The sequence below is a fragment of the Pteropus medius genome, unplaced genomic scaffold (assembly GCF_902729225.1).
Source record: "Pteropus medius unplaced genomic scaffold, Ma_sr-lr_union100, whole genome shotgun sequence".
Classification (NCBI taxonomy): Eukaryota; Metazoa; Chordata; class Mammalia; order Chiroptera; family Pteropodidae; genus Pteropus; species Pteropus medius.
In genome coordinates, this window is record NW_024355205.1 from 34,425,753 (window position 1) to 34,440,590 (window position 14,838).

Below are 14,838 nucleotides of genomic sequence, written 5' to 3' on the forward strand. Positions count from 1 at the left end.
CAGTATTTTAGATCTGAGGTTGGGAATTCACGGACGCATAGGGCCGACTGTATGCATCGTTCTGCACCATTCTGTATAATGGACATGAGCATCTATGGATTTTAGTATATGTAGAGGAGGGGCCTGTATCCAACCAATCTGCTGCTGACACCGAGGGACAACTGTAGTATCTTTTTTTCTGTGCGGCCGCTTTCAAGATTTTCTTTTTCTCTTTGGTTTTAAACTTTTTGTCTAAGATGTGCCTGGGTGTAGTTATAATTTGAGAGATTTGTAGCCATGATTTCGACAAATATTTTTCTGCCCTTCTCACTGTCTTTTGATTTCATTTGTATGCGTCTTAGAACATTTGATATTGTTTTGCTGGTCTTTGAGTGTCTCTTCATTTCCCTTTAGTCTTTTTCTTTTTCCTTTAGATTGGATAATTTCTCTTGATCTGTTTTTAAGTTTACTGATTTTTTTTCCTGCCATCTTTAATATGCTGTGAAATCCATCCATTAAAATTTTCATTTAGTTTTTGTTTTTCACTTCCAGAATTTCCTTTTTGTTCTTTTTTTTTGGTAGTTTTTATTTTTCTGTTGAGACCCTGTGTTCACACTTTAAAGAGTATGTGTTCCTCAAAGTTTTTGAGCATATTTTCTTTTAATCCTTTGTATAAAATAGCTGCTTTGAAGTCTTTTTGTCTGCTAAATCAAACATCTGGTCCATCCTGGGGTTGGTGTTCCATTGACTCTTTTTTTTCCTGGACTGTGGATCACATTTCTTCATTTCATTGCTTATTTACTAGTTTTTAATTTGAATACCATGTTTTGTTCTTTTTAAGAGTATTAGTGCTTGTTCTAGAGGACTAATTGGTCGCCTTGAACTTATGTAGGTTTGGTTTTATACTTTATTATGTAAGATCTGTGGAAAGCTCAAGGTGACAGCCCCTTGAATATGGTGGGCCGTGACTTCCACACTGGGACTTTCTGTGAATCTTAATCTGGGTTTGGTTTTACACATTATTAGTATTGATCTGGAGTTGGCTGTACTCATGGGTATGGTTCTTAGTCTTGAAAGGGGTGAAGGAGTGTTAAGGTGCGTATTAATCACAGTTCTCCAGAAAAATAGACCAAATAGGAGATATATGGTATATTACAAGGATTTGGCTCACATAATTATGGAGGCTGAGAAGTTCCAAGATCTGCAGTTGGCAAATTGGAAACTCAGGAGAGTTGATGGGGTAGTTCTAGTAGAGTCCAAAGCCCTGAGAACCACAAGAGTTTGAGTTTAAAGCAGGAATAAATATCTATGCCCCAGCTGAATGCAGTCAGGCAGGAGTAGTTCTCTCTCACTTGTGGGAGTAATAAAAAGTCCCAGTGCTTTTATTCTGTTCAGGTCCTTAACTGACTAGATATGGCCCACCCACATTGGGGAGGGCACTCGGTCTACCAATTCATATGTTCATCTCATCCAGGAACACCCTCACAGACACACTCAGAATAATACTCGGCCAAATGTGGGGGGACCCAGGGCCCAGTCAGGCTGACACATTACATTAACCTTCATAAGCTGTTAACAAGATCTCTCCACTGTGTCTGGGTGGAGACTACGCATTCTCCCAGGCCTGCTGTCACTTCTGTTTCTGCTCCCAACCTCTTAGCAGGCACTCTGCTAAGTTTTGTGTAGTTTCACCCTGCCCTTGTGCATTCCGGTCCTCTTAGATCCCCTACGTAGACTTCTGGAGACCCCCTTCTGTGTAGCTCCTGTTTCTCTGTCGCCTGTCCCACAAAGATTCCTGCTGCTTCAGCTGCTTGAACTCTTTATCTTTACCTTCACATCTCAGCAGGACCGCCATGCTTTTCTTGGACTTCACTTCTCTCCATCATGTTGGGGAATTGTCCCCAGAGAACCAGGGCAAATGTAGCCTCAGCAGAGGGGACAATTTTCTTCTAAAATGCTAGCTGTATCCCAGAGTGTATTTCATGGAGTGGGCAGATTTTAAAATAATGTCATAGTAATGTGGGCCTTTGGGTGAGGGTCAGGTCTGGGGTAATTGAACCCTGCTTCCCGCTTAGTGTTGGAGTCATGGCCAAGGCAGATGCTATGGGTCTCAAGCTGTGCAGCAACGTGCGGTGACTGAGGGCTGCCACTCGTGAAGCAGCCATCCCATTGGATGCCTTTGTTGTTCTGTTCATTCTTCACATGTTCTCCTGTAACATTCTATTTCTTCTTGGTTTTATTCCTGTCTTCGAGCTATAGAGAGTAAGTCAGTTCATTCCATTTTTGTGAGACCTGCTTCATTATTTGGAAGTGTTTATTCATTGTTCCTTTAGTCTTCACTGTCTTGGCTGATGATCCTCGGGACTTCCAGATCCTCAACCTTCTATCACTTTCTTAGAAGTTTTGAATTTTCTCACGACCTCTCTTTATGTAGATCTAGAAATTAAAATAATTGGGAGCTTAAGAAGGCTTACAGATATAAAGACTACCAATTCAGGCCTCACTTGTCAAATTCTAGGAAAGATTGTTTCCAGTACTACCCATTCCTCAAATCTAAATGTGTTCTCCTCGTTATATTCTCGTAGCAATCTGTGCTCTCCCTCATAACCATTAGCACGGTTTGTAGTTGTAGAGTGGGATTTTGTCTGTTTCCCGTGTTGGACTGTGGGTTCCTGGAGGGCAGGCATAGTGACAGGAAATCCTCCTCTCTGTCTCTAGTACTCTTATTTGTTGAAGACGTGAATGATGAATTTGAAACTCTTTTCATGTCATGACATCATCTGACTTTTAGGATATTATTTGTGTGTGCGCAGTTGTTTAAAATTATTTTTCAGTTGTTTCAATAGGCATAAATGGTACTTTGAAGCGTACACAGAAAGATGTTTGGTTGTCCCTGTTTAGCTTTCTCCCCACTCCCAACACCACTGTCTTCTCAGCTCCGATTGTCCTAACCAGAGATACTGCTGTTAAAGGTTTGCAGTTATTTTTCTGGACATTTTCATTTAAAGATAAGTATGCTTATGTTCTTGTTATACACATATTTTATATTTGCAAATAATTCTGTACAGCAATGGAGTTTGAATGCTCAATTAAAATAGCCATTCAATATTTTGCTTTTTCCCTTGGTTTGATAATCAAATTTTTTCAGTGCTTATTTTGCTTTCACATTTCTTGTAAGTAAAGCACATCACTTCTAGATCTCAGTTTCTAATTTGCTAAGGGATTGATTCGAATGAGATGGAATTGAAGACCTGCTAGCTCTAAATATGAAAATTTCAGTGTTCTTGTATAATTCATCTGTATTAGTTACCACAAGAAAATGTGGTATTCTGTCTAATATGAAAAAGTAGGAAGATAAAAATCAAATATGACTTTGGGTAGCAAAAGACAATTTTGGGGTAAATTGTTAAAATGTTCATTTTTTTCCCCTAAGAGTGACTGGATAATATAAGCCGTTGGAACTAGTAGTGGGATCTGTCCCTCTCGTGGACTTTGGCACTAGGCAGTTTGCTCGTTATTGATTCTGCAGAGCTAGCTGATGGCATCCTGAAGAGAGTTTCACCCCAGCTCCCTGAGTTTTCACACCACACTGCACATTTGTTAACACACGAATGCTCTGGAAACTTTTATGGAACAAAGATTACACGGGTAAATCTTCGTTAGTGGTCTGTTTAAAAACGGTGTTTTAAGGAAAATAGTTTCCAAAGCTATTTTAACCTTTTTCTCTTCTCCCCAAAGAGAAACAAAATAAAAATGCAGATTTTGTTCAATCAAGGTATATTTGTAAGCTCTTGTCATAAAATGTTATCGAATCCTTAAATCTCTTGTAACTGGCTTTTTTGTCAAGTAGCTCACTTATAGTTTAAATAATTGTATTTCTTATACTTAAAAAATCAGTTGATTTTTTTAAAACTTAATTATGGAACACTGCAAACATAAACAGAAGTAGGGAGACTAATATAATGAGCCCCCATGTCTCTGTCCCTGTGCTGCTTTGGCAGTTATCAGTATTTCACTCATCTGGTTTTTCTGACATTTTTAATATAAGTAAAACCAAATTAAAAAATATTCTTTTTAGTAAAGAGGCTTGGTAATTTAACAGAAAAAAAAAAACCAAACAAAACCCAAACTATGCTCAAGTTTCATCTGATTATGGCTATTTATATGGAGTTGATAATTATTTAAACTGTTTTTAGGTTATACAGTTCTCTCTAGCAAAAATACTTGATTTTTTGCCTTTTGCGTTAAAATAAGTTGTAGAGCTAAACCACGGCACACTAATTTGTTTCATCATTAGATTTCAGGTATGACTCAATCGTCAGGTATTGTCGATAGTCATTTCAGGTATGACTAATATCTTAAATATTTAAAAATTTTAACTCAGTTGTTTCAACAAACCAACCAAAAGCAGATGGTTTAGGAGGTGTGTTGGTTCGATGATTGTGCTTTTTTCATCTCCTGTACTGAGAGTTGGCTGTAGTTGAGGAAGCTGGTCTTCTGGAGGGTGAGATGAACAAGGTTGTTATACTTCCTGGGGCTAGAGGCTGACATGCATACAGTGTTACCTACAGTTCGAGGCAGAGTTGGGGTAGGGCCGCAATTATGGTATATAAATAAATGTTGCCATGGCGGGGACGAGGAGGGGATGGTGTCCATAGGGGATGCCGGTGGGACACTTTCTGGGGGAGAAAGCATTGGTCTTGGGCTTGTAGCATGGTGTTGACAGGCAGAGATGCATAAGGAAGCCTCATGGAATATAGCCTGAGCTAAAAAGTGGCATTTGGGGAATGGGCTTTGTTTTTTGTGCCTGGAGTGTAGATTTGGGGAAAGTGGATAGTAGGAGATAAAACTGGCAAGGTGGAGGTAATGATAGTGTGAAATGTAACACTACTTCGCAGTGATTGAAATGCTGTAGTCTACTGGGTCACTGATAATCCAGGTCACTGATAATCCAACAGTTTAATGGGATTACCCTCACTGTACAGGTGAGGACTGTTAGTCACTTAGGAAGGAGTTTAGAACTTTGCTTGTGGCCACCCAGTGAGTGGTGGAACCAGGAGTTAACCTAGGGTGGGCCGACTCCCGAGCCTGACGGCTTAGGGCCTTGAATACCAGGTTAAGCCACGCGGGACACTTTTGTGGGCCTTCCTGTGGATAGTGAGCTAGCAACATATTATTTGATTTTTAAATGCGAAGATCTTTAGTGGTTTATTATCGTGAGTATTTACTCTGTATTGGAGTTTTACAACTTGGCTGTACTTAGAGGGTGCTCTCAGAGTTGTCGCCTTTAGCTACATTCCATGACAGCGTTATGTTAAGATGGAGGCTGAATGTCTTGGACCGTTTTTTTCCTGATGACAAGATGTGTTTATTTATACAAGTTGTAATGTAATGAAAGGTATAAAGAAGAAAGGTAAATTTTACTCAGATTTTTATTAGCCAAAGACACTCCTCATTAGTAATTTTATATATTTTCTTCCGGAGTTTTTTCTGTACATTTATTTTACTTTCCTGCGATTGTGCTTTGGGGAAGAGTTTTTAGTTCTTTTCTGATAAGACTTTCTCTCTCATATAATACAGTTACTGTAAGAAGAACTTAAATGATTACATAATGTTTTGTCATGTGAATACCACAAACCTTTTTGTGTTGACCATTTTATTTCTAATTTTTTAATATTTTAGTGATACTTTTATATATAAATTTTGTATTTTCTATCATGAAATGGATATTTAAAAGAGAGCGGACATGTGGGAAAATAGACTACACATGGAACATGAAATCCGTGCTACATGGAGAAAACCCTGTGTAGGAGCAGTGCTTCCTGTTGCCAGGGCTCTCGTTTGAGTATACTTGGTACAGGTTCGGAGAGCATAAATCGAGAAACAGAGCTTGAGATTGGCGCAAGAAAGATGGATGAAGACTGGCTAATTAGATTCGAGAAGATAGATTGAGTGTCTTGGTGTTCAGTTGAAGGAGAAGCCGAGGAATAAGACTGTGCATATGAAGAGTGTTTTGTAGGCTGTGAATAGCTATTGTCTGTTCAGTGTAGAAAAAACATCATGAACTTAAGTTAGTCTAGAGGAATTTAACATATAGTTTGTGACTAAGTCTTGCAAATTATTGATATAATCATGAGAATTATTTTTTGAGATGGGTAGATTTTCACTGTATTCAGGATTTTATTTTGCTTACAAAGGACAGGGTACTTATAATGGTGCTTTAAAGGTCTTTCAGACTTTGATTCCTAAGATTTATTTTAATATTAATTCCAATTTTCTCACTTATTGTATGTCTCTTGGTCTGGTCTTACATGGAAATAAGAGAGCAGTAATACTACGTTAAGGTTTGTAGTTTTGATTGAAAGGGCAAACTAAAATAAGAAAACAAACAAAACCCCACTTAGACAACTAGAGAAATAGCATGCCCGCATGTACAATTGATTTGCAGGTCTGTGAGCAAGGACCCAGAAGTTGAACATCCAGTCTGGTGAGGCCAGTGGAGTTTGAAGTATAGGTTGGGAAAATGTTGACATTAAAAAAAATCTTGTATATTAGGATTGTGACAGTGTGACTACATACCCTATTTATGTCAGTCATTTTTACATAATTTTCATTGATAAGAAAATTCTAGGTCAAGAGTTTCAAGTTTAAGATTCTAGGTTTAAGGTTTTGTTTCATTGTAAAATGCACATTCATTTTAGAAAATTTGGAAAATACAGAAGATAATGAATAATAATTTACTGTGGTTCTTCTGCCTGGAGATAACTACTATTTACATTTAATGTATAACCTGTTTTTTTCCCTCATGCAACTGTTTTCCTCTCCTTTTAAAAAACAAATATAATCATTTGGTGTCTGTATACTGCTTTATCACTCACTTTCTTTTGGCAAAAAAAAAAATCTTTTCTATGTAATTCTACTATATCAATGTGTTCATGAACATCTGCTATGGTATGATAGAAATATGAGCTCACCAAGCGGTAGATAATGTCACTGGGGTAAGAATGTAACATATAATTAACAGTGCAAGTTCAGAGGAGAGGCTGGGATGGCTCTAAGCTGAAGGGGAATAGAGGTGGATTTGAAGGATGGATAGAAAGATTGAGGTAAAAAAAGGGGCAGATTTTATTTTTTATTATGATTATTTATGCCTACAGCACTTTGTCTTCCTAGGTGGTCTCCCATCCAACTACTAACCAGGCCCGACTCTGCTTAGCTGCCGAGATCAGACATCGGGCTTGTTCAGGGTGGCTTGGCCGTAGACCATGGACCATGGCTCCACTGGGGCGCGAACCCAGGACCTTCTGCGTGTAAAGCAGACCTGCTAACCGCTACACTATGGAACCACGTCCAAGGGGCAGGTTTTAGATAGGGGAAATGATTTGAGCGTTGGTAAAGGAGGTTAAATGGCATTTTAAAGAATACCATGCTGAGCTCTGTGTTCAAGACAGTAAGATTTGATCAAATGTTCCTAAGTACAGTGCGGTTAAATTTTGTTTGAAAGTCATGTGCTTCAGGAAGACATGTGCCAGCCACATGCAGGATAAATTAGGACAAGCTGCTTTTAAGTACAGTAGTTCCCAAACCTGACAGTGCTCGGGAATCACCTGGAAGTTCTTGTTTAAGAAAGAAAATAATCCAAAAACCCAACAGGTTTTTGGGTCTTTCTCCAGGCTTCCTGAATAAGGACCTTTCGGAGTGGAGTCAGAAGTCTAGTTTGGGGAACCTCCCTTAGTGTTTCTGATGTATCATCAGGATAGGAGATGCTCGGGTCTGGGGGCATCTGTAATACCAGGTGTGAAATAAGGACCTGGATCAATGTGATTGCAGTGGGCATGGAGAGGAATGCAAAGGCACGAGGCATTTTGAAAATTGATAGGATTTAGTAAAACCATTTAGAGGAAGTCACCTGTTGCTAGTGAAGTCACCGGAAGAAAGATGGTGGCAGGGGTAGAGATGGGGCTGGTTGTGTTGGGAAGGGGTGAGGATGCATTAGGCATAGTGAGTTGTGGTAGTAATGTGTCACTGTAAGTGACATCCAGCAGCTTGCTGGTCTAGATATTGAGTGGGAGGTTAGGGTAGGACAAGAGAGTCCAGGATACTTAGTTCAAAGTAAACCTTTGAAGTACTTTTGGAGGGAAAGATAAATAGAGAAATGAATGGAAGAGCCGGGAGCTAGAGGTAACAGCAGAGGTGGGGTTACTACGAGTGAGAAAAAGGCATGGGATTTTTGGAGGATAACTGGTACTCTGAAATATATGACCACATGTTTTAAGAATTTTTGAGGAGGTAGCATTTTTTCTGTAAGTTCCACAAGAGTGTAGCAGGGAAAACAAGTAAAACTAACTCACTTTATGACTCTTAGTAATAGGCTTGTTGGAGGAAAATGTAAACTGTTAATAGTAGTGTGTGTTTTTGATTAATTCTGGGCCTTCCTTGTTATTTTTCTGTATTTTTGAAATGCAAGGATAATTAAAAGCAGTGGTTTATAAAATTACATATAATTATATATGTATAAAAGTACTTATTACCAACTAAGTATATGTGTGCATGCATTTATATAAATTATATATAATGTATATTTTATAAATAAAATTACATATATGCATACATATATTATATATACTTCAGACCATCCTATTTAGAAAAATCAGTGCTGTCAGAAGAGAGAGAGCAGAGTGGCTTTCCAGTGTATTTCTTAGACACTAGTTATGAGAAGGGTTTGCAGACTATTGAACATATTGTTCCTAAATGTCTTCTGTTTGACAGATACTGCTTTGTTTGCAGAATACATGCATGAGTGAGAGCACCCCAGGTGTTCAGGTGAGGGAGGGAGATGTAATCAGGGGTAACACTAAGCATTGGATCTCAACCTTGTTTGATTCTCAGAGAACGTAGAGGTCACTGGGCCACTCCTTTTTAATTCCTCTTTTGAACTAGAATTGATTTGAATAATAGGAAGTTTGAGTACATTATGTGTAGGTGATATAAAAGTATCTTAAGGAAGCACATTAACAGAAGACATTGAAAAATCTTGGTGTTCTGTTCATATTACTTTGCTCTTAATTCCAATTAACAGGTTAGTAAAAGCAGGCTCCAAAGGTTCAAAATTTATGGTAGTGAAAATTGGGAAACAACCCAAATATCTTCCAGTAGGTATTTGCTTAAAATAAACATATCTGTGCAGTGGAGTACTATACAGTTATTTTAAATGGTGTAAATGTAAACTGTTGATGTAAAGATGAAAAATTATAAAAACAAGCAGATTCATTATTTGAGGGTGGTGGAATTTTGCGTAACTTTTAGTTCTTTATTGCTAGTTTCTTCTAATTCTTTTAAGTAATGAGCATGTAATTTTGTAATCAGAAAACAGTCATTTATATCAGATAAATGATGGGAGAAAAACTGGAGGTTTTAAATTTTAAATGGAGAGAATACTAGCATTGTTCATTTCTAGCTTGTGAACAGCAGACTCGCACACAGTTGGGTAGGAATGGTGACAAGATTTGTTTTTAAGGCATATAGTTCTGATGAGAATGGCCCGTAATGGGTGTGTAAACAGAACAAGGAAGGCCCTGACCAAGATAGGAACAGGAGAAATGGAGTAATGAGGCCAGTTTGAAAGGCTTTTCTGAGGTGAAATCCAGCACAAGAACTCGTGAATTGGATTTGGGCTGAGCAATAGGAAAGAGGTCCGAGATGGTCAGGATTTTAGTTTGGGAGATTGATGTGATGGTGACACCAATTAACCAGGACTGAGAATACAAGAAGTGGATTAATTCCTGCCCTGCATGGTCTCTTTGTTTTTTTGAGCTGGGTAGAAGGATGGGGAGGGGTAGATTCAGGCCTGAGAGCAGCAGGTTTAAAGTCACTTTGGTTGGATTTGATTTATGTCTCTCTTTCATTAGCCATGTGTGACTTGGGGAGACTTGACTTTACTTCTGGGCCTTAGTTTCCTCCCCTGTAAAATGGGGATAGTAGTTCTACTTAATCTTCCATAATTATTTATGGGGATTAAGTGGATTGAAGGAAATACGTGTTCATTAAAGAAAAGACACCTCATATGCAGTGATTACTGGGAAGCGGTAGTAACTGAGGGCTTCAAGCTCAGTTCTCGGGCTCTTGGGAATGCGGGCCTAAAACTCTGCAGAGAAGTGGGCGAGAGGCAGCCAGTTTTTAAAAGTCTGCTTAACTCCACATATAACTAAAAAATTTCTTAATGTTGACTTTAGACCAGCTGTCTTAGAATGTGCCTTCTGGACTTTAGTCTGCATACAATTGGGCTGTTTCTGATACCTGTTTAGTGGTCACTCTCCAGCAGTGGGAGCTGGGTTTCTGCAAAGCTCTGTGGTCTGAGAATTCATATTTGAGGAACTCAGAATTCAAGAGAATACATGTAGATAATGTTGATAGACTCGAAGGCTGAAATAAACTTGTGCAAATTCTTGTTTTCACGCTCAACTAAAGGAAGACAAAGGATAGCACATGAAATAGAGTATCAGTGGTAGTTGATGTATTTCGAATCAGTGACAGGGTTATTCTGTACTTTATACTTATTGAACTAACTTACCCTAGAAATTTTCAGTGTCTCCTGCAGTTTTAGAAAAGGTATTTGTCAGTGCATTACGCATTGTTATGGATAACATGCGTTTGAGATATTTCCCTCTGTTTTTTTTGTAATTAATTATTGGTGTATCCATACACTCAGTGCCTTAATTTTGTTTAACTTGAGCCCAGATATCATCCCAAAGAAGCAAAATAACTGGATGCTCGAGGTAGCAAAAAATTGGGGCAGTATTTATTTATCCCACTCAGTTCTTAGTTCTTCACCTTTTCTCCAGTGCTTACCTCAGATTTGTGTTAGTGTCCTCCCCCCACACACACATAATTTCACGAGAAACCACATCCTTCTAGCCCCTTTACCACGTACCTCAGCTGCTCCCGCCTCTGACATGCCTTTGGAGTTGTTTAATGCACGACCCAGGTTTGTAATCCTTCATGTTCTTTTTTCTTGCCCAAGGCAGAAATGACTTAACTGCTCTTGGTTTTTACCCTCGTTTTACTTTGTCTCCTTTAAAAAATTTTTTTTTCAGTTAAGGGAATATATAACAATATTGTTATATGCTGTAATCAGAATTTCTCTGCTAGGCTAACTTTTGCGGAGAGTTACGTTCCCATTCTCCTAAACTGAAATGTTTTCTAGGAATTAATTTCCGATTTAGGAGCTTTATGTCCCGTTGAGGATGGTTGAGGATGGTTGAGTTAGAAGAGTGAGTTCAGAGTCAGACTTAGACACACCCAGATTCTTGCATCTTTATGACTTCCTTGTAACTGTTTCAGTGATCCTTGATGAGAGGCATTTTGGTGGGCTTGGAAAGTATGAACTTCGCTGTGGGACCAGAGCTCAGGGCCAAGCTGGTCAGTCATTCTGACCCTGCCTTCCCCATTGACGAGAGGGAAACAGCGCTGCCTGCTCACAGCACTGCCAGGGGATTAAATGTGTTGGTGCATAGTGTTCAGCCAAAGTTCTTTTTCCTATAGTTTTACTCATAATCTTGATTTGATATCACGCTCTAAAATCTCGTGCATTTTGCCTTTTTAATTTTTTTAAGACTATTTCCTTTGGGCTTGGGGGGGTATCATAAATATTCTTATTTTTAGGATTTCACTTGAAATTCCCAGTTAGTGAAAATACTTCTTCTTTGTATGCTATTTAGTTACTTTATTGGGAATTAGAATTATAGATTTTTTTTCTTGTGCATTAGGTATGGAAATCTTAACACTTCTTTATTTTTTCCATTTGACTCCTTTGGCTATTATAATTCTAGAAGATCTATTTCTAAAATTATTGTGTGGAAAAAGATGTTTTCTTCTGTTATTTCCTTAATCTGTTAGTGTAAATGAGTAGAAGTTTATAAGGAAAGCTGCTCACAGTGTATAATTTTTAGATAATCACATTGTACTTTTAATTCATGGAATCAAATTTTAGATCTATCAAGTAAGTTTTTCTTGATTTTATTTTTTTAGCTTATTCTTTTTTGAGGGCTAGCTTATTCTTAGTTGGCATCTTCTGAATTATCTAAATCGTCCTTTTAAATCCCATTGTGCATTATATTTCTTTGCTGTGGGATAAAAATTTCAAATTGTGAAATATACATATATGACTGTATCATGTAAAGTTAGAAGATGATCACAAACGACTGTGCCCTTCCACCCAGCTCGAGAAATGACACAGTGCTTAACAGCACTTCCGACCCTTGTGTCATGCTGATTGTTTTCATTTGCTGCTTGTAATACTTCTCTCCTACTTATTTCGAAATTATATATGATTTTTAGTTTTTATGTCATTACAAAACATTGTGACGTTAGGGAAAACATTATACCTGCCATTTGATTCATTAACTCCTGAGTTAATCTGGATTTGCCGTATCATGCTACTGTATTCATTTCAGTTACAGTTTTGCCACTCTTGGTCTATGTGGATTAGTATTAATTTTAGAAATCTTAGCATGTCCCTGCTTTTAATTAGGTGTCTTGACATTCTCCCCCTCCCCTCACCCTGAAGATGTGCTTGTTGTACATTAATATTGTGCAGTGATTTTTAGACAACTAAAAGATGGTCTGTAGATCTAGTTTCAAAACCACTTAAGCTCAGTTCCTAAAGTGTGCATAGATCGTTATATTGCCTTTGGCAAAATGTGAGCTAAAACACACTGTAAGAGATTCTCAGGATTATGGGAAGTTCATGTGGTAAAGATAGTAGATGTTTTTCATTAGCATCTAATCTTTGTTCCATAATTTGTGAATGATTCCATTTGTAGGGGAAAGATGAAAAATTCACTGTAGGTTTTTCTCAGAAAAAATTTAAAATGTCTGTTCTTTTCATGTAATTTGTCTCGGTTTTTAAGCTGCTTTAGAGAAAATTATACCTGTAGTTGGCAAAGTACATTTGGTGTTTGCTGTTATCCACTTATCCTCATAAAACTCTCACTAGATATAAACATGTTTTGTGTGTGTGTGTGAAAAATGACCACCCTGAAGGATATATGGAATAATCACTAGAATTGTTATTTAAAGCAATCCAAGGTCAAGATTTAAGGAGTTTATCGTACTCAGTACATGATAGTTTTAGTTGCTGCATATGTCAGCAGCAAATTTTGTTAACTGATAGAGATACTTTACCCTTTGCTAAAGGCTGCTTTTCAAATGATGAGTGATTAATGGATGACTTTCCTAAAATAGATGTCAGTTTTAGGGTCAGACGATTTTGATGATCCACAGTCAGATGACTATCAATTGTGCAACTGGCCCACCCATATTATCTTCAGATATTTCAAGCAGTTATGAAATAACCTGTTAATTTCTTTCAATAAAATAAAGAATGCTAATGTGTTATTTGATTCTGCTTTTTTATATCAGTCATATGTTTTCCTATTGAAGCCATTGAAGTTGACAGGATATACGTAGCATTGGAACATATATGTGAAGAATATAATAATACAGTTTATAGCTAGAGATTTATGTTTTTTTCCTCCATGGTCCATGCTAGAATTGAAAACACTGACCATTTATGTGGGGAAAAATTGTTAGAAAACTATGGCTTTGAAGTAAAAATCTTTAATCTTCATAATTCCAATATTTACGAATAAAATTATTTCGATACTATTTTAATAGTATTTGAGTGCTCATTCATTTATCCCAAATTGAGTATCAATTGGTCTCACTTCTGGGGTTTTACTTGATAGCATAGCAGCATCTGAACTGGAAAGGTGGTTTTACAGGAATGGAATCTCGAAGATAGGTAGTAATTTTAGACACAGGCGATTCCTAATTTACAAATAATTTATACATGTAAACCCCTGTCTCTGAGCTCCTCTTCCAGTTACTGCTATTTAGAGTACAGAGTTAGAACTTTAAAGGGACATAGGAGTTCAAAAGTAGGAGAAGTAAATGAAAAGCATTTATTTGGGGTCAATAAATGTTGACTCAAATCTGTTAGGACCCACTTCCCTAAACAAAAATTTTTCTTTAAACTACTTAGTAGTTTTTTACTTTATTTTGCAGCACTATTAGAATCCTGCCAGTTAGGGGTTCATTCAGGCTAACTAGCATCCTCCTTGAAAATTGTAAATGTTAAAGTGAATTATTTCAGCCCTGTTGATTTCTTCCTGTCACATACTTGAAATGAACTGCTCCGAGCCAGCAGGAGCTTTGGATAGTAACTTAGGAACATACTTAGCGGAAAGGGTTATTATTAAGCAGGACGATCGGGTTGCCATGATGTAAAATTTAGGGAATTACAAGCAGTAGGAGTTGAGAAAGTGCTAACAGAGGAAACGGCCTATTTTAGAACTTGTCGACATAAATAGAGACTCGAGAGTTGGTGAACCTTCTGTGTGTGTTCTGCAGGATCCCCGCTGCCCATGACCAGTGATATCTTTGGGGATCAATAGGTTTCTTTTCGCTAGCCTAGGAATTTAGCCAGCATAAGCAACGTTGTGTTTTATTAGGAATACTTACTGAATTTCATGCTATCAATTTAAAAAAACATTTTTTAAGTAGAACTCCTTTGTAAGTTAGACTTTAGCCTCTACTTGTCTTTGTCTTTTTTGCTATGATCCCGGGCTCTCTCTCAGTTGATCACAGTGAGGTTGCTTTTGCTTTCCCATCAGTCGTTATGGAATTTGCTGGGCAGTCCTGAAATTATCAATGGAAGCAGTGAGTAGGAGGTACAGTGAAAGAATTACAATAAAGTAAGAGGAGCCATTCGGAGAGCAAAAGAGGGCCTGTGGGCTTTAGGGGAGCAGTTGTGAGCAGTGTCTCAGAACTTCATTCACCAGTGACGTCGGTAGATTGGCA

At 37.8% G+C, this 14,838-nt stretch overlaps 1 protein-coding gene across 6 annotated transcripts in view; it reads left to right on the top strand.

Moving 5' to 3' along the window:
- DYRK1A (dual specificity tyrosine phosphorylation regulated kinase 1A) overlaps positions 1–14,838 on the top strand; it is a 134,564-nt gene that overhangs the window by 34,127 nt on the left and 85,599 nt on the right. The window lies entirely within an intron of this gene.